Below are 19,747 nucleotides of genomic sequence, written 5' to 3'. Positions count from 1 at the left end.
ATCCCTCTCGCCCGCGACCCGATCTCACCACCATGTCTGCCCCCGCAGAGGTCGCCAAGCATATGCCGTCTGTGTACGTGCTGCCACCAACGCGGGAACAGCTGAGCCTGCGGGAGTCCGCCTCTGTCACCTGCCTGGTGAAGGGCTTCTCGCCCGCGGACGTGTTCGTGCAGTGGCTGCAGAAGGGACAGCCCATGTCCTCCGACAAGTACGTGACCAGCGCCCCGGCACCCGAGCCCCAGGGCCCCGGCTTGTACTTCGTGTACAGCATCCTGACGGTGAGCGAGGAGGACTGGAACAGCGGAGAGACCTACACCTGCGTTGTGGGCCACGAGGCCCTGCCCCACGTGGTGACCGAGAGGACCGTGGACAAGTCCACCGGTAAACCCACCCTGTACAACGTGTCACTGGTCATGTCTGACACGGCCAGCACCTGCTACTGACCACCCGCTGCCCGCTCAGGCCAGGGCCAGAGGCCCTGGTGACCGTCGCTGTGTGTGTGCATGCGTGCGTGCAAACTAACCGTGTCAGTGGGTGAGACGTTGCATTTTATAAAAATTAGAAATAAAAAGATCCATTCAAAAGATGCTGGTTGTGAGTGAGCAGTGCTCTCCCTGCGGGGGCCGTGGCTGTGCTCCCCCCGCCCAGCAGACCGCCCTCCCCCACCATCCCTGCCCCGCCTCCCCATGGGCCTCCGACCCAGCCCTGGAAGCCCTGGTGCTCCTTGCAGAATGCTCACAGCAAGCCAAGCCTGTACTCACTGCTCCTCTAGCTGCTTCTACAGCCACACCGGGGGCACACGGGTATGCAACACATGCATGTGCAAGCACACACACAGCCACATACATACATGCAGAGACACATGCATGTGGGCACGCACACAGAGAGACACATGTGCATGCACACACGCACAGACATGGACACACAGAGGCACACACATGGACAGAGACATGGATGCACGTGACACAGACACATATGTGATGGACATGGGCACACACACACAAAGACATGGACACATGCACACGTGGACACACAGAGACACACACAGATACACAGGTTCACGCACACTCACACACATGTATGCACAGTCACGGGCCCGCAGACACACACTGAGACACGCACACACAGACATATGCACACATACACACAGATGTACTCGTGCTTGTGCACACACACGAATCACGGCACACGCACAGGCTTGCACACGTGGACACGGATGCCGACCCACGCACAGCCGTCGTCACTCGGTGCCTTTCGGCAGACACGCCGCCCCCCCCGGCGGTGCCCCTCTGCCCCACTCCGGCTGCAGGGCGTCGCGCCCAAGCTCTGCTTGTCCTTCCGCCTCAGCTTGGGGGCGTGCCCACGGGCCGGCCCGTCCTGGACTACTGCCGTGGCCACCGTCCCCAGCCCCAGGGTAGCAGGCTCCAAGGCCCACCGTGGCCCAGCCAGCTGCAGTTCCTCAGAATGGCGCGGGCCCATGCCCCGGAGGGGTGCCTCTCCCGGTCCAGGCCCTTGTGAGGGCAGCAGCGCCCCCATCCCCGCCCCCAGTGAGGAGGCAGCGAGAGGCTGTCCCAGGAGGGGCGTCCTTGGAGTAGGAAGCTGCAGGGGCCCTGTCTGCAAACACTGGCCTGGAAATGGGGGGCACAGAGCCAGGTGGGCAGGGAGGGGAGTGGGGGCTGAGCAGGTCTCCTGGGTCCAGCACTCTGCCGCCCCTCCAGGCCGCCTCCCGACCCTCCTGGGCCCCTGGCCCTTTAGGGGCCTGAGCCCCAGATGACCCCAGGGTCCACCAGTGTGGGGGCTGCAGACCTCACAGAATGTCCTCCGCCTCTCATCCTAATGTCTCCCTCCCTGGGGGCTCAGGATCTCTCTGGCCCCTTGGTCCCCCAGCCTTGAGTGCTGGTGGGGCAGACAAGCCAGCCAGTGCCCCACACGGCCTCTCCCGTGTGCCATTGGCCCCAAGAAGGAGAGGGAGGGAGGCTGGAAGGACGGGCCCCTCGGCACAGACAGCCGCCTGCCCCCAGTGCTGGTCCTCACTGGCCAGGTGGCCCATCCCAAACCACAGGGGACAGGACGCCCACCCCCTGCCTCTCAGCCCCAAGTGGCCCTATGACCTCCAGGGAAGTCCAGGACACCGGGGGCCACTCCACCGGCCCTGGCACAGGCCATACCCCGTGCGTACGTGTGCTGCTCGGTCGTGCTCTCTGCCACCTCAGGTCTCCTGGGACAAGGTGCTCGGGGTCGCCTCCCTGCTCAGCTTGGGCCCCGCTCTGCGCCTGCTCGGCCACCCGGATCGGGTGGTCAGTGTCCTGCCATGCCTGCCTGAGACCCCGCCTGACAAGCCCGGGAGCTCCCAGCCCCACAGCGGGGCTGGCACTGGAGTGCATGTGCCTGCCCAGCCACCCACCTGCTTCTGCCGTGCCCCCAGCGCTCCCGGTGGCCGCACGGCTGAGGGGCAGCCAGGGTGGGCTCTGCGGGCACTGCGGCCGAGCTGACCCACTGTGCCATGTCTCCTGCAGAGGGCGAAGTGAGTGCCGAGGAAGAAGGCTTCGAGAACCTCAACACCATGGCCTCCACCTTCATCGTCCTCTTCCTCCTGGGCCTCTTCTACAGCACCACGGTCACCCTGTTCAAGGTGGGCCGCCTGGCAGCGGGGAGTGGGTGGCACACGACCCCCGGGGACCCCTACCCCCCGACTCACGTGGTCTCTGTCACCTGCAGGTGAAGTGACAGCCAAGGACAGCCAAGGACACGGGGGACCAGAGATGGAACGAGAGGGGAGCTGCCTTGGGGCCAGGGAGTCTGCATGGCTTGTCCACTTGTACTGAAATCTTCCCCATGTCCCTCTCCAGCTTCAAGCTCTAAGAAACCTGCTTCTCCCGACGTGGCCAAATGCCATGGCCAAGCATGGAGCCCGCAACCATGGGCTCTGCCCGGCCCTGCTTTGCAATGTGTCGCTTGTGGCCTTGAAATAAATATGTACATTTTATCTTGTGATACTGCTTCCTTGTGAAGGTTTTTTCCCAAGCCACACTCCTGTGCGTTGTGTATCCCGAGAGCTGACCCCAATTCCAAAGGGCTCATGGGAAAGGGCCGTGTGTCTCCTCCCAGGCCCATGGAGGACGTGCCAGGCCGGGTCTTGGGGCTGGTCCAGAGGAAGAAAGACAGATGAGCTGGACAGGACCCCCCGCCTGGTCTCCCAGCGCAGCCTGAGCTGGGGCCCCTGTGTGCGTCAGTGGGGACGCCACCACGAGCCCCGCGTGAGGTCTTGTCACTCTGTCTCTGTTCCTAGCAAGCCCAGCCACAGGAGGGCTTGTCCGACCTTGGGAGTGCCTGGTGTGTGCGGGTGGGACTCAGGAGGGGCGCCCGGCACGTGTGCAGCCGCCGTGCGCCCTGCAGGAGCGCGGGCCCTCACCCGCTGCCCAGCAGATGGTGACGGAGCTCGGAAGCGGGTGCAGAAGTCTCGGGTGAAACATCCGGGAGAGGCACAGAGGAAAGGCCCAGAAAGGGGGACAGCTGGCAGGAGGTAGGGGAGCCAGGAATTAGCGCTCGGAGACAGGAGCTGAGCCAGGCGATGCAGAAAAGTCCGGGCCAGCTGTGGCAGCAGGCAGTGGGACAGGAGAGGAGGCACAGGGACCAGAGGAGGTGGCCCAGGTGAGGGCGGTCTGGGAGCCATCTCCCCTGGGAGGCAATTTCAGAGTGCTGGGGGCCCCCAGGACCGCCTCCCACAGGGGTGGCAGGGGCTTGAAGAGGCGACTGCCGAAGCGAGCTGGAAGTGGACACGGGTCCCCAGGGAAACCCATCCCCTGGCCATGGGCTCCTGCTGCGTATTTCTGATTAAATGGGGCCCTTTGCAGCCCACGCTGTCAGGCTGTGGGACATTCAGTGAGGGGTCCCACAGAACACAGCCACCCCCAGCGGGGATGGGGGGTTCTCACGCAGGCCACGGGGCTGATAGCTCAGGACAGCACCTGTAGGAGTGTCTAAGGGCTGTCACAACAAAGAACCACAGGCCAGGCTTAAACAGCACAAGTTCATTCTCTCACAGCCTAGAGGCTGGAAGTAAGATCAAGGTGCCGGCAGGGCTGGTCCTTCAAAGGCTGTGAGAGGACCCATTCTGTGCTCCTGGGGTGGCCAGCTCCTATTTCCTATTTGAACTATTTGAATCTATTTCAGTTTTAGCTTATCAACTGCTCATTTATACTCATTTTCAAAGTAAATGTTTAAGAAAGTAAATAGTCTTAGGTGCATTTTATCGATGCATCCGTATAATGTTCTAATGGGGTACCCCCCATTAATTAAGGTAATTAATCCCAAATCATCCTCCAATGCCCCGAAGCACTGTTTTCACTATGAGTGTGCCCACAATCTTTAGACGGTCGATTTTCTCTTCGTGACTAAGAAACACTCTGGTATTCTGATACGGTTGCCTTCCTTTCAGTATTTTTCAAGACCGCTTTGCAGGTATCCAGCTCAGGACAGATTTTAGGTGAAATGTGTGCATTCGTCATGAATTATTTCAGTTAACCATGTTGGTTGGTGGATTGAGGAGACGCAGGCGGGTGTGAGTCCGGAAGGACTCAGGACGCTTTGGAAGGGCCGCCTCTGTTCTGAGTCATCGGTCCAGCCAGCTTCTCAGTGGAAGGAGCTCCCGTGGAGGGTCCGAGAGCGGGTGCCCCCAGGCCCGCCATGGCTGGGGGTCTCCTGGGACCGCCCGGAGCAGGGGATGGCAGTCCTGGCTTCTGCCACCAGCCAGGGGGCTAGTGGTGAATCAGCCATTTTTAAGGCATTTGGAGGAATTCTTCCAGGCCAAAGACCCCCCGGGACTTGCCAGTGACCGGGAGCCTGGAAAGGTAAGAGGAAGGCAGCCAGCGCTGCCAGGTTTGCTGCTCCGGGAAATCTGTATGAAATGTTTTTGTTTTCACTTGAAGGGGAATCAGTCTTTGACTGTTGCCTGTGTGGGTCCGGGTGCTTCACACACACAGGGCACCCCTTCCCGTGTCCTCACTTAAGCGGGAAGCGCGGCTCTGGGTTTTAGATCGTTGCTGTGCACTGGAAAGCAGCCTCTGCTTTCTGCAGAGCTTTGGGGAAAAGAGCACAGCTGTGAGCGGCACTTCAGACAAAATGCGTTTCCCGTTATGGTTAATAAGGATTCTTCCTGGAGGGGATTTAGTCAAGTCGGACTCATTTGAGACTCGGGGGTGAGGAGCAATTTGGGCCAAGGGCACGTGCTCAGTGAGGCCAAGGCACGGAGGGAAGCGTCCCCAAGGCTCTCCTCTCCCCGGAGAAGCAATGCTGCCCATTCCAGAGAGACTGGGACCTTGCTTCTGATGATGGCAAATGCGCCTCGGCTCTTGCAAGATGCTTTAGGGAATGTGAAGTCGCCAGCAAGCATTATCCCAGGTAGCTGAGGAAGGTGCTGCCTGACACTGCTGGGAGCCGAAGCCGGCCGGGCCTGGGGCAGGCACAGAGGAATCGGGTGCCCAGTGGGAAGGGGAGGACAGGGACTCCGGGGAGGAGAGAGAGCAAGAGGCACAAAGGGACCTGACCCCGGGCCCAGCCCAGCTGTGCGGGATTCCTGGACCAGGTGCCTTAGCCGAGACAAGTGGGTCTGGAGCTTTCCGGCTAGAACCACTGGGCTTTCAGGACTGTGCAGGGCTACCCTGGGCTGCCCATAGCAGGCCTGAGCTGAGCTGGACAAAACCGGACTGAACCGGGCTTTCTGAGCTGAGCTGGATTGGACTGAGCTGAGCCGGGTTTAGTGGGGCTCAGTGGGGCTGAACTGGGCTGAGCTGAGCTGGACTGAGCTGAGCTTGGCTGTGCTGGGCTGTGCTGGGCTGGGCTGAGCTGGGCTGGGCTGGGCTGGGCTGGGCTGAGCTGGGCTGTGCTGGGCTGAGCTGGGCTGGGCTGAGCTGGGCTGTGCTGTGCTGTGCTGAGCTGGGCTGTGCTGAGCTGTGCTGAGCTGGGCTGAGCTGGGCTGAGCTGGGCTGGGCTGAGCTGGGCTGAGCTGAGCTGGGCTGGGCTGGGCTGTGCTGGGCTGTGCTGGGCTGAGCTGAGCTGTGCTGAGCTGGGATGCGCTGTGCTGCGCTGGGCTGAGCTGGGCTGAGCTGGGCTGAGCTGGGCTGGGCTGAGCTGGGCTGGGCTGAGCTGTGCTGTGCTGTGCTGAGCTGGGCTGAGCTGAGCTGGGCTGGGCTGAGCTGAGCTGGGCTGGGCTGGGCTGGGCTGGGCTGAGCTGGGCTGAGCTGGGCTGAGCTGGGCTGGGCTGAGCTGGGCTGAGCTGGGCTGGGCTGAGCTGGGCTGAGCTGAGCTGGGCTGGGCTGAGCTGAGCTTAGCTGGGCTGGGCTGGGCTGGGCTGAGCTGAGCTGGGCTGGACTGAGCTGGGCTGAGCTGGGCTGAGCTGAGCTGGGCTGAACTGGGCTGAGCTGAGCTGGGCTGAACTGGGCTGTGCTGAGCTGGTCTGGGCTGTGCTGAGCTGGTCTGAGCTGAGTTGAGCTGGCGTGAGCTGGGCTGTGCTGAACCGGGCTGAGCTGAGCCGAGCTGAGCTGAGCTGAGCTGGGCTGAGCTGGGCTGAGCTAGGCCGGGCTGAGCTGGGCTGAGCTGAGCTGAGCTGGGCTGGGCTGAGCTGGGCTGGGCTGAGCTGGGCTGAGCTGGGCTGGGCTGGATGGGCTGAGCTTGGCTGAACTGGGTTGAGCTGGGTTGAACTGCACTGAACTGGGCTGAGCTGGGCTGAGCTAGGCTGGGCTGAGCTGGGCTGAGCTGAGCTGAGCTGGGCTGGGCTGAGCTGGGCTGGGCTGAGCTGGGCTGAGCTGGGCTGGGCTGGATGGGCTGAGCTTGGCTGAACTGGGTTGAGCTGGGTTGAACTGCACTGAACTGGGCTGAGCTGGCTGAACTGGGCTGAGCTGGGCTGGGCTAACTAAGGGGGGCTGAGATGGGTCCCGCAGAAGTGGACTGGTGGGCTGGCTCGACTTGGACAGCTGACAAGCTGTTTTGGGAGGGTTTAACCTCAGCTGAGCCCTGGGAGTCACGCTGGGCCATCCTGGCTGCTCTGGGCCGACCTCAGTGATCTGCTTGTGCTGAGGGCTGGCGGAGCTGAGTCTGCGTCATCCTCACCGATGACCTTCAGACCCTCCCTCCGACCCCAGTCCCCCAGGCTGGGCCCAGTGTGGCTGAGCCAGGGGCAGTGAGGCCGTGCCGGCTCCAGTGTCCCAGAGGGAAGGCGGGGCTGCCCGGACCCTTGACCGACCGCCAGGGCATGAGAGACGCTTCTCACACCCCCTTTCTCTTTTGTCCTCTCTCTCGGGTCCTCAGGGAGCCAGTCTCCCCCGACTCTCTTCCCCCTGGTCTCCTGCGTGAGCCCCCTGTCTGATGAGAGCCCGGTGGCCCTGGGCTGCCTGGCCCGGGACTTCTTGCCCAGCTCCATCAGCTTCTCCTGGAGCTACAGTAACAGCAGCGGGGTCAGCAGCCAGAACATCCAGAGCTTCCCGGCCGTCCTGAGGGAGGGCAAGTACACGGCCTCCTCCCAGGTGCTCCTGCCCTCCACAAGCATCCCCCAGGGGCCCGAAGAGTACCTGCTCTGCAGAGCCAAGTACCCCAACAGCGACAAGTCCGTGAAAGTGCCTGTCCAAGGTGAGCCAGGCTCCTCCCGCGGCCGGGGGGCGGGGGTCAGGCCAGGTGCCGCTGACGCCTTGTCCTTCTCTGCAGTGCCAGAGCCCCAGCCTCCCAACGTGGGCGTCTTCATGCCCCCCCGAGACGCCTTCTCCGGCACTCCCCAGCGCACGTCCAGCCTCATCTGCCAGGCCACAGACTTCAGACCCAAGCAGATCTCCTTCTCCTGGTTTCGTGAGGGAAAGCGGGTGGTGTCTGGCATCAGCCAAGGCCCGGTGGAGACTGTGCCGTCCTCGCCCGTGACCTTCAGGACCTACAGCACGCTGACCATCACAGAGAGTGAGTGGCTCAACCAGAGCGTGTTCACCTGTGAGGTGGAGCATGACCATCAGATCTTCCAGAAGAACGTGTCCTCTGCGTGCAGCGGTGAGCACAGCCCCGGGCGGGTGGGGGCCCTCACACAAGTGTGCAGACACCGCCCCCGACGTGCCAGCAGCATCCTGAGCCTTGGCTTCTCAGAGCGGCCCAGGGCAGGGAGGGGCTGTGTGGGGGCAGCTGGGGGCCCACTGTCCCCCCTGCAGTGGGACCCTGGGCTCACGAGGGACTCAGCGAACTGGGTGCCTGCTCTTTGGGCTGCACTATTCCTCTGCCTGATTTCACTCCAACCGACTCTCTTCCCACTTCCAGTCCCACCCTCCTTCATCAGGATCTTCACCATCCCCCCGTCCTTCGCTGGCATCTTCCTCACCAAGTCAGCCACGCTTTCCTGCCTGGTCACAGACCTGACCACCTATGAGAGCCTGAACATCTCCTGGACCCGCGAGGACGGCAAGGTCCTGCAGACCCACACCAGCATCTCCGAGATCCACGCCAACGGCACCTTCAGCGCCATGGGTGAGGCCTCTGTCTGTGTCGAGGACTGGGAGTCCGGACAAGGGTTCACGTGCACGGTGACCCACACGGACCTGCCCTCACCAGTGAAGCTCAGCATCTCCAGGCCCACAGGTAAGCCTGCCCTGGCCTCCTTCCCTCTGCCCCGGGCTCTCCCACGGCTTCTGGGGTCTGAGGACAACGAGGCGGCACCAGGAGAGCCCCTGTGCCCCCCGCTGTCCAGGACAGATCCCTCTCGCCCGCGACCCGATCTCACCACCGTGTCTGCCCCCGCAGAGGTCGCCAAGCATATGCCGTCCGTGTACGTGCTGCCACCAACGCGGGAACAGCTGAGCCTGCGGGAGTCCGCCTCTGTCACCTGCCTGGTGAAGGGCTTCTCGCCCGCGGACGTGTTCGTGCAGTGGCTGCAGAAGGGACAGCCCATGTCCTCCAACAAGTACGTGACCAGCGCCCCGGCACCCGAGCCCCAGGGCCCCGGCTTGTACTTTGTGTACAGCATCCTGACGGTGAGCGAGGAGGACTGGAACAGCGGAGAGACCTACACCTGCGTTGTGGGCCACGAGGCCCTGCCCCACATGGTGACCGAGAGGACCGTGGACAAGTCCACCGGTAAACCCACCCTGTACAACGTGTCACTGGTCATGTCTGACACGGCCAGCACCTGCTACTGACCACCCGCTGCCCGCTCAGGCCAGGGCGAGGCCCTGGTGACCGTCGCTGTGTGTGTGCATGCGTGCGTGCAAACTAACCGTGTCAGTGGGTGAGACGTTGCATTTTATAAAAATTAGAAATAAAAAGATCCATTCAAAAGATGCTGGTTGTGAGTGAGCAGTGCTCTCCCTGCGGGGGCCGTGGCTGTGCTCCCCCCGCCCAGCAGACCACCCTCCCCCACCATCCCCGCCCCGCCTCCCCATGGGCCTCCGACCCAGCCCTGGAAGCCCTGGTGCTCCTTGCAGAATGCTCACAGCAAGCCAAGCCTGTACTCACTGCTCCTCTAGCTGCTTCTACAGCCACACCGGGGGCACACGGGTGTGCAACACATGCATGTGCATGCACACACAGAGCTACATACATACATGCAGAGACACATGCATGTGGGCACGCACATAGAGAGACACGTGTGCGTGCACACACGCACAGACATGGACACACACAGGCACACACATGGACAGAGACATGGATGCACGTGACACAGACACATATGTGATGGACATGGGCACACACACACAAAGACATGGACACATGCACACGTGGACACACAGAGACACACACAGATACACAGGTTCATGCACACTCACACACATGTATGCACAGTCACGGGCCCGCAGACACACACTGAGACATGCACACACAGACATATGCACACATACACACAGATGTACTCGTGCTTGTGCACACACACGAATCACGGCACACGCACAGGCTTGCACACGTGGACACGGATGCCGACCCACGCACAGCCGTCACTCGGTGCCTTTCGGCAGACACGCCGCCCCCCCCCCGGCGGTGCCCCTCTGCCCCACTCCGGCTGCCGGGCGTCACGCCCAAGCTCTGCTTGTCCTTCCGCCTCAGCTTGGGGGCGTGCCCACGGGCCGGCCCATCCTGGACTCCTGCCGTGGCCACTGTCCCCAGCCCCAGGGTAGCGGGCTCCAAGGCCCACCGTGGCCCAGCCAGCTGCAGTTCCTCAGAATGGCGCAGGCCCATGCCCCGGAGGGGTGCCTCTCCCGGTCCAGGCCCTTGTGAGGGCAGCAGCGCCCCCATCCCCGCCCCCAGTGAGGAGGCAGCGAGAGGCTGTCCCAGGAGGGGCGTCCTTGGAGTAGGAAGCTGCAGGGGCCCTGTCTGCAAACACTGGCCTGGAAATGGGGGGCACAGAGCCAGGTGGGCAGGGAGGGGAGAGGGGGCTGAGCAGGTCTCCTGGGTCCAGCACTCTGCCGCCCCTCCAGGCCGCCTCCCGACCCTCCTGGGCCCCTGGCCCTTTAGGGGCCTGAGCCCCAGATGACCCCAGGGTCCACCAGTGTGGGGGCTGCAGACCTCACAGAATGTCCTCCGCCTCTCATCCTAATGTCTCCCTCCCTGGGGGCTCAGGATCTGTCTGGCCCCTTGGTCCCCCAGCCTTGAGTGCTGGTGGGGCAGACAAGCCAGCCAGTGCCCCACACGGCCTCTCCCGTGTGCCATTGGCCCCAAGAAGGAGAGGGAGGGAGGCTGGAAGGACGGGTCCCTCAGCACAGACAGCCACCTGCCCCCAGTGCTGGTCCTCACTGGCCAGGTGGCCCATCCCAAACCACAGGGGACAGGATGCCCACCCCCTGCCTCTCAGCCCCAAGTGGCCCTATGACCTCCAGGGAAGTCCAGGACACCGGGGGCCACTCCACCGGCCCTGGCACAGGCCATACCCCGTGCGTACGTGTGCTGCTCGGTCGTGCTCTCTGCCACCTCAGGTCTCCTGGGACAAGGTGCTCGGGGTCGCCTCCCTGCTCAGCTTGGGCCCCGCTCTGCGCCTGCTTGGCCACCCGGATCGGGTGGTCAGTGTCCTGCCATGCCTGCCTGAGACCCCGCCTGACAAGCCCGGGAGCTCCCAGCCCCACAGCGGGGCTGGCACTGGAGTGCATGTGCCTGCCCACCCACCCACCTGCTTCTGCCGTGCCCCCAGAGCTCCCGGTGGCCGCACGGCTGAGGGGCAGCCAGGGTGGGCTCTGCGGGCACTGCGGCTGAGCTGACCCACTGTGCCATGTCTCCTGCAGAGGGCGAAGTGAGTGCCGAGGAAGAAGGCTTCGAGAACCTCAACACCATGGCCTCCACCTTCATCGTCCTCTTCCTCCTGGGCCTCTTCTACAGCACCACGGTCACCCTGTTCAAGGTGGGCCACCTGGCTGCGGGGAGTGGGTGGCACACGACCCCCGGGGACCCCCACCCCCCCCACTCACGTGGTCTCTGTCGCCTGCAGGTGAAGTGACAGCCAAGGACAGCCAAGGACACGGGGGACCAGAGACGAAACGAGAGGGGAGCCGCCTTGAGGCCAGGGAGTCTGCATGGCTTGTCCACTTGTACTGAAATCTTCCCCATGTCCCTCTCCAGCTTCAAGCTCTAAGAAACCGGCTTCTCCCGACGTGGCCAAATGCCATGGCCAAGCATGGAGCCCGCAACCATGGGCTCTGCCCGGCCCTGCTTTGCAATGTCTCGCTTGTGGCCTTGAAATAAATATGTACATTTTATCTTGTGATACTGCTTCCTTGTGAAGGTTTTTTCCCAAGCCACACTCCTGTGTGTTGTGTATCCCGAGAGCTGACCCCAATTCCAAAGGGCTCGTGGGAAAGGGCCGTGTGTCTCCTCCCAGGCCCATGGAGGACGTGCCAGGCCGGGTCTTGGGGCTGGTCCAGAGGAAGAAAGACAGATGAGCTGGACAGGACCCCCCGCCTGGTCTCCCAGCGCAGCCTGAGCTGGGGCCCCTGTGTGCGTCAGTGGGGACGCCACCACGAGCCCCGCGTGAGGTCTTGTCACTCTGTCTCTGTTCCTAGCAAGCCCAGCCACAGGAGGGCTTGTCCGACCTTGGGAGTGCCTGGTGTGTGCGGGTGGGACTCAGGAGGGGCGCCCGGCACGTGTGCAGCCGCCGTGTGCCCTGCAGGAGCGCGGGCCCTCACCCGCTGCCCAGCAGATGGTGACGGAGCTCGGAAGCGGGCGCAGAAGTCTCAGGTGAAACAGCCGGGAGAGGCACAGAGGAAAGGCCCAGAAAGGGGGACAGCTGGCAGGAGGTAAGGGAGCCAGGAATTAGCGCTCGGAGACAGGAGCTGAGCCAGGCGATGCAGAAAAGTCCGGGCCAGCTGTGGCAGCAGGCAGTGGGACAGGAGAGGAGGCACAGGGACCAGAGGAGGTGGCCCAGGTGAGGGCGGACTGGGAGCCATCTCCCCTGGGAGGCAATTTCAGAGTGCTGGGGGCCCCCAGGACCACCTCCCACAGGGGTGGCAGGGGCTTGAAGAGGCGACTGCCGAAGCGAGCTGGAAGTGGACACGGGTCCCCAGGGAAACCCATCCCCTGGCCATGGGCTCCTGCTGCGTATTTCTGATTAAACGGGGCCCTTTGCAGCCCACGCTGTCAGGCTGTGGGACATTCAGTGAGGGGTCCCACAGAACACAGCCACCCTCAGCGGGGATGGGGGGTTCTCACGCAGGCCACGGGGCTGATAGCTCAGGACAGCACCTGTAGGAGTGTCTAAGGGCTGTCACAACAAAGAACCACAGGCCAGGCTTAAACAGCACAAGTTCATTCTCTCACAGCCTAGAGGCTGGAAGTAAGATCAAGGTGCCGGCAGGGCTGGTCCTTCAAAGGCTGTGAGAGGACCCATTCTGTGCTCCTGGGGTGGCCAGCTCCTATTTCCTATTTGAACTATTTGAATCTATTTCAGTTTTAGCTTATCAACTGCTCATTTATATTCATTTTCAAAGTAAATGTTTAAGAAAGTAAATAATCTTAGGTGCATTTTATCGATGCATTCGTATAATGTTCTAATGGGATACCCCCCATTAATTAAGGTAATTAATCCCAAATCATCCTCCAATGCCCCGAAGCACTGTTTTCACTATGAGTGTGCCCACAATCTTTAGCCAGTCGATTTTCTCTTCGTGACTAAGAAACACTCTGGTATTCTGATACGGTTGCCTTCCTTTCAGTATTTTTCAAGACCGCTTTGCAGGTATCCAGCTCAGGACAGATTTTAGGTGAAATGTGTGCATTCGTCATGAATTATTTCAGTTAACCATGTTGGTTGGTGGATTGAGGAGACGCAGGCGGGTGTGAGTCCGGAAGGACTCAGGACGCTTTGGAAGGGCCGCCTCTGTTCTGAGTCATCGGTCCAGCCAGCTTCTCAGTGGAAGGAGCTCCCGTGGAGGGTCCGAGAGCGGGTGCCCCCAGGCCCGCCATGGCTGGGGGTCTCCTGGGACCGCCCGGAGCAGGGGATGGCAGTCCTGGCTTCTGCCACCAGCCAGGGGGCTAGTGGTGAATCAGCCATTTTTAAGGCATTTGGAGGAATTCTTCCAGGCCAAAGACCCCCCGGGACTTGCCAGTGACCGGGAGCCTGGAAAGGTAAGAGGAAGGCAGCCAGCGCTGCCAGGTTTGCTGCTCCGGGAAATCTGTATGAAATGTTTTTGTTTTCACTTGAAGGGGAATCAGTCTTTGACTGTTGCCTGTGTAGGTCCGGGTGCTTCACACACACAGGGCACCCCTTCCCGTGTCCTCACTTAAGCGGGAAGCGCGGCTCTGGGTTTTAGATCGTTGCTGTGCACTGGAAAGCAGCCTCTGCTTTCTGCAGAGCTTTGGGGAAAAGAGCACAGCTGTGAGCGGCACTTCAGACAAAATGCGTTTCCCGTCATGGTTAATGAGGATTCTTCCTGGAGGGGATTTAGTCAAGTCGGACTCATTTGAGACTCGGGGGTGAGGAGGAATTTGGGCCAAGGGCACGTGCTCAGTGAGGCCAAGGCACGGAGGGAAGCGTCCCCAAGGCTCTCCTCTCCCCGGAGAAGCAATGCTGCCCATTCCAGAGAGACTGGGACCTTGCTTCTGATGATGGCAAATGCGCCTCGGCTCTTGCAAGATGCTTTAGGGAATGTGAAGTCGCCAGCAAGCATTATCCCAGGTAGCTGAGGAAGGTGCTGCCTGACACTGCTGGGAGCCGAAGCCGGCCGGGCCTGGGGCAGGCACAGAGGAATCGGGTGCCCAGTGGGAAGGGGAGGACAGGGACTCCGGGGAGGAGAGAGAGCAAGAGGCACAAAGGGACCTGACCCCGGGCCCAGCCCAGCTGTGCGGGATTCCTGGACCAGGTGCCTTAGCCGAGACAAGTGGGTCTGGAGCTTTCCGGCTAGAACCACTGGGCTTTCAGGACTGTGCAGGGCTACCCTGGGCTGCCCATAGCAGGCCTGAGCTGAGCTGGACAAAACCGGACTGAACCGGGCTTTCTGAGCTGAGCTGGATTGGACTGAGCTGAGCCGGGTTTAGTGGGGCTCAGTGGGACTGAACTGGGCTGAGCTGGGCTGGGCTGGTCTGAGGTGGTCTGAACTGGACTGAACTGGGCTGAGCTGGTCTGAGCTGGGCTGTGCCGGGCTGAGCTGAGCTGGATTGGACTGAGCTGAGCCTACTTTAACGGGGCTGAGTGGGGCTGAGCTGGGCTGTGCTGGGCTGAACTGGGTTGAGCTGGGCTGAGCTGAGTTGAGCTGAGCTGGCTTGAACTGCACTGAACTGGGCTGAGCGAGGCTGAACTGGGCTGAAGTGGGCTGAAGAGTACCTGCTCTGCAGAGCCAAGTACCCCAACAGCGACAAGTCCGTGAAAGTGCCTGTCCCAGGTGAGCCGGGCTTCTCCCGCGGCCGGGGGGCGGGGGTCAGGCCAGGCGTGTCCCCACTACATCATCCTGCTCTCCCCCCACCCCCTGCCCTTCCCGTTCACCTTGCAGCCCCTCCTCTCCAGTACACACTGCATTCTGACCCTCACCTGCTCACTGCTTCCCTGATTTCAGCATCGAAGCAGACTCCAAACCTCTTGGTGTCTTCTGTGACGTCCCAGTCAGGGGGCTTCACCCTAACCACTCCAAGGATTCCAGGTCAGCAGCCCCCGTCCACGCACACCCCCACCTGCCTGCCCGGCCCCCAGCTGCCTCTCTCCGGCAGCCCTCCACGACTTCTCCCATGAGTCCTTAAGTCACAGCCTGAGCCAGGAAGTTAGGGCACTGACCTGAGGGGCACCTACAGCGGAGGCCACCTCAGGCCCCCGTGTGGCCATCGTCCCCTCATGAATGGGGGAACCTGTGCAGGTCACAGCACGAGGGACACTGTGAGAGGGAGGGCCCACAGGCCAGCTCCAGGCTCACCTGGCCCAGCGGACCCACTGACCGTGAGCTCGCCGTGGAGCCTCACGCAGGCATGCATTCCCAAGGCAGCCAGGAGTATGGAACTGAGCCCCGAGACCCTCACAGAAGCAGGGTGCCACCCACAGGGCCAGGGAGCCGTGGCAGCCGGCGAAAGCCGCCCTCACCCCCAGTTCCACCTGGCTCCAGGTTCTCTGAGTGCTGGGGGCCTAGCTGGGGCCCAGGGTCACGCCTCACCCTGTCTGCCACCCTGGGAAGCGTGTCCGCGCTCTGAGAAGGGCAGAAACCACTGGAGGTGTGCTTGTCACACAGAGAATGGCAGCCCCCTCGCCGGCCCTCTGGAGTGCTGGTGAAGCTCCAAGAAGAGGACAGCGGCCGTGACCCGCTGTGGCATCTTGGTGGGGGCCCTGCCCAGCTCATTGGTCAAGATGCTCACACCCCAAGGCAGAATCTGCTCCCGCCGTGCGTGTCCCCCGGGCTCGGGGTGGCCTGATCAGGCACACAGGGCGTGGGGAATCAGGAGATAGTTCAGTCCTCCAGAGGAGAAGGTCACCGCGGCAGGGCTGTGCACATCCACAAACCTCCCGGCGTGTCAGCACTCAGCCCCAGCCGTGATTCCTGCAGCCGGACCATCCACCCGGCAGCCTTGGCGGGTAGAGGGTGGAGCTTCAAGAGGACAGGCTGGGCCCTCCTGTTCTGGGGCCGGACTGCCCTCCCTTGGAAGATGACCCACCTGGGGCCTAAGGTGTGCTGACCGCACGAGCCAAGCCCTCCTAAAAGGGAGGGCCCCCCTGACCTAGACGCTGCCCGGCTCTCGCATGGCCCACGGGCCAGATGCGGCCCAAAGCCTGATCTCTACAGCCTAGGACTGGCCTTTCCAGTTCTAGAGGGATGGACCAGGAGGAGGAGGGCAAGAGGATAGACAGAAACCCCGTGCAGCTGCAAAGCCTAAAATATTTGCTCTCTGGCCCTTGACAGAAAAGTTGGCTGACCCCTGGGCTGTTGCAATTTATGGCCCTATAACTTACTGGTCACCGTCACCCTAAACTGTCGAGGTGGCTGTCTTGGGGACAGTCCTTGAGCACTGAGCACAGGTACTCGTGACCAGCAGCAGACAGCCAGGGTCCTGCCAGAGCCTGGAGGCGTGCTCGGGGAGGGCTGATGGAGACGACCCCCAGAGGGCGGAAGGGGGCCGGCGGTGCGGGCAGGCCACAGCGCCAGCCGTCTGTGGACTGGGAGGAGACCCTGACTCACCCCGTTCCCCCACAGTGCTGTCCACCAGTCGCACCCAGACAGAAGCCCGGATGCCGGAAAATCCAAAGGACCTCTCCAGAGGTCAGTCCTTGGGGCAACCAAGTGGTGGGGGGGCGGGGAGAAGGGCGGAGAACTTTCAGCGGCTGAGAGAGCCTGCCTGCAAGCGAGACCCCAGCCCAGCTGTGGGCAACAGGAGGTCACCGGCCCACTGCCCTTCTAGAAGCAACAAGGTCCGGTGACTCTGGGGAGAGGGCAGGCCTGGGGCTGGGCAGTGACTAAAGACACCAGGAGCCACTGGCCACCCCTCAACCCTGCTCCCACCCACCGTGCCAGGGACCACCACACACCCTCGCCAACCTGTCCCTGTCCCCTGCAGATTGCCAGAACCACACCCAGCCCCCCAGGGTCTACCTGCTGCACCCTCCCCTGCAGGGCCTGTGGCTCCAGGCTGAGGCCACCTTCACCTGCCTGGTGGTGGGAGGCAACCTGCAGGCGACCCGCTTGTCCTGGGAGGTGGCCGGGGAGCCCCAGAGCCAGGACACAGAGGAGGGGCCCACAGAGCACACCAACGGGTCCTGGAGCTGGACCAGCCGCCTGGCCCTGTCCAGGGCCTCGTGGGCCAGTGGGACGTCCGTCACCTGCACGCTGAGTGGTCCCGGCCTGCAGTCCCCGGTGACTCTGGCAGCACAGAGAGAACACGGTGAGGGGGCTCCCGGGCGGGGAGACAGGGCAGCCGCGGGCCCCCTGCGCCCCACACCGCAGCCGGCAGCGCCCCTGGCCACCTCCTTCCACCAGGGGACCCCGGGGGGTGGGACCCAGCGTACCCCGGCCGCCCGGCTTCTCCCGATGCCCCCAACCCAAAGCGTGACCAGGCTTCTCGCTGCAGAGGCCTCGGCGCCCAGCAAGCCTGCCGTCCGCGTCCTGACCGTGCCCGGTCCACTGCCCTCTGCCGAGGCGGCCTCCTGGCTCCTGTGCGAGGTGTCCAACTTCTCACTGCTGGGCATCCTCCTCGCCTGGCTGGAGGGGCAGCGATGGGTGGACCCGTCTTGGTCCGCCACAGCGCCGGCCCAGCCTGGGAACTCCTCGTTCCGCACCTGGAGTGTCCTGCGCGTCCCTGCCTTCCCAGGCTGTGCGGCTGCCACCTACACCTGTGTGGTCAGGCACGAGGCCTCTCGGACGCTGCTCAACGCCAGCTGGAACCTGGACACTGGTGGTGAGTCACGCGGGCTGGGGGCTTCCGTCCGAGCCGGTCGCAGACGCAGGGCTGGGGGCGGAGGGGCAGCCCCAGAGGAGCCGGGCAGCAGGAACTAAGCTGCTGAGCGTCTGGAGTGCACGCTTCCCTGCCCTGGGGGCTCTGGGCGCCCTGGCAGCTGCCCCACCGGGCCCGGCCCCGTGTCCACACACCACGTGCTGGCCCAGGAAGGGTGGGAGGTGGGGCCCCCCCACCCCAGTCCCTGAGGAGCAGCTATCTCCCTCCAAGGTGCGCCCGCCTCTGGGCGCAGAGCAGGGGCCTCCCCTGGGCTGGGTGTGAGGGTGATCACTCCAGACAGCTGCCCCCCTGGGGGCGCCCAAGCCTCCCCAGCCCCCAAGACCTCCGCCCATCCGGGAGCACAGTCAGCACCTGGGAAGCCAGATATGCCCCGAAGCGGGGGCTGTGTTAGGGCACCCAGGGGAGTCAGACCGGCACACGCCCACAGCAGGCCCTGACCGCATGCCACCCAGAGGGGCAGAGTGGACAGACAGCGCCAGAGAAGAGGCTCTGGTGGGGACCCAGGGCTCGCCCTCCCCTCTGGGGCATCCTGCCAGGCCCCCACTGCTGCCCCGTCAGAGGGCAGCACCCAGACCGGCACCCCCTCCCTACCCAGCCCAGCCCCGTGGGACAGTGGTGGACACCCTGGGCCGGTCAGGCAGCAGCACTCGCAGCCCAGCAGGAGCTGGAGCAGGGGGTCCAGGCCCCAGGCCACCCGACGGGGCCAGGCAGAGGAAGATGCCGGCGGCTGGGGGGCCGAGTCAGCAAGACGAGGTGGGCAGGAAGGCTCCTGCTCTACTGGGGTTGGGGACCTTGCCTACAGCCCTGGCCCTCGCCATGGGCACCCCTCGGAGTGGAGATGCCCGGACAGCAGCCCTCACACACACGGGCCTGGCAGCAGTAGCCTCCTGGTGGGCAGCGCCCCCGCTGTCCCTGCAGGGTCCCCCGGAGAGCGGCTGCACCGCCAGCCCGCCTGCCTGTGCCCCAGCAGGTCTCCTCCTGAAGTGCCCGCCTGGGGCACAGCCCATTTCACAGCACTGCCCCTCCCCATCCAGGCACCGTCTGTGCTGGGCCACCTGTCACGGCTCACACACCCCTGGCCTGTCTGTTCCTGGGTCACTGAAGTGGCCTCCTGACCCTGCCCCTCTCTCTTCCCCTGGGCAGACGGGCAGGACCCCCAGGGGCTTCTCACTGGCCCTCCCCTTGTCTCCAGTCCTCCATACCCAGCAGACGGGCCCCCGGGCACAGGGCAGGCTCTCCGTGGGCTCATGTCCCAGGAGACCCTGGGCCGGCCGCCTTCAGAGCCTTGACCCACACCTCCCACAGGGGCCAGAAATATGTCCACCCACCAGGGCCACACACTCTGGAGACAGGGTGGGCGGCAGAGGCAGCAGGAGGCCTGGCCAGTCCCCAGGGTCCCCTGGGAGTGAGGGGAAGAAAGGCCTCATCCAGGAGGCCACGGCCCGCACCATGCCACCCCGGGTCTGAGCCGGCAGGCAGCTGGGCCTTCCCTGCCCAGACCCTTCCTCCCGACCAGTGGAGGGCAGCCAGGATGGCTCCCTGCTTAAGGCAGCCTCGGCCACCCTCTCCTCAGCTCCTCCACAGCCTGGATTGCAGCCTCTCTCTTCGCTGGGCCAGCTGCGTGACCCCCAAGTTGTGGCTTGCTGCCTCGACGGGTCCTGCTGCTTTCCTCCAAGGAGCCCCAGGATTCCCCCGGTCCTCTGTCCGTAGGCCATGCCGTCCCTCTCCGTTCTAGGGTCAGCCCACCACCGTCCCCCTCTTCCCAAAGGAGGGGAGACTTGCAGCGTGTGCAGCGTAGGCCAGCACCTGTGGTCCTCATTATTGTTACAAAATGGTGGCTGGAACGTTGCCTCCCATGGGGCCCCTCGCCTCTCCCTCCTGG

General features: G+C 63.3%; 3 gene segments (V, D, J or C); all 3 read left to right on the top strand.

Moving 5' to 3' along the window:
• Positions 1–2,994, top strand: part of LOC309803786 (Ig mu chain C region membrane-bound form-like) — an 81,637-nt gene extending 78,643 nt beyond the window's left edge. The window contains exons 7-9 of the C gene segment in view: positions 49–381; positions 2,517–2,632; positions 2,719–2,994.
• The window catches only part of LOC309803787 (Ig alpha-1 chain C region-like), a 158,297-nt gene that overhangs the window by 7,905 nt on the left and 130,645 nt on the right, over positions 1–19,747 (top strand).
• Positions 2,920–11,503, top strand: LOC309804453 (Ig mu chain C region membrane-bound form-like). The segment is given in 8 exons: positions 2,920–2,948; positions 3,290–3,464; positions 7,257–7,623; positions 7,699–8,028; positions 8,290–8,607; positions 8,770–9,102; positions 11,235–11,350; positions 11,438–11,503.

Source organism: Mesoplodon mirus (genome assembly GCF_964341445.2).
Source record: "Mesoplodon mirus genome assembly, chromosome: 5".
NCBI classification, from domain to species: Eukaryota; Metazoa; Chordata; class Mammalia; order Artiodactyla; family Ziphiidae; genus Mesoplodon; species Mesoplodon mirus.
The sequence above is the reverse complement of the archived record's forward strand: the minus strand, read 5'-3'. Positions and strand labels throughout refer to the sequence as shown.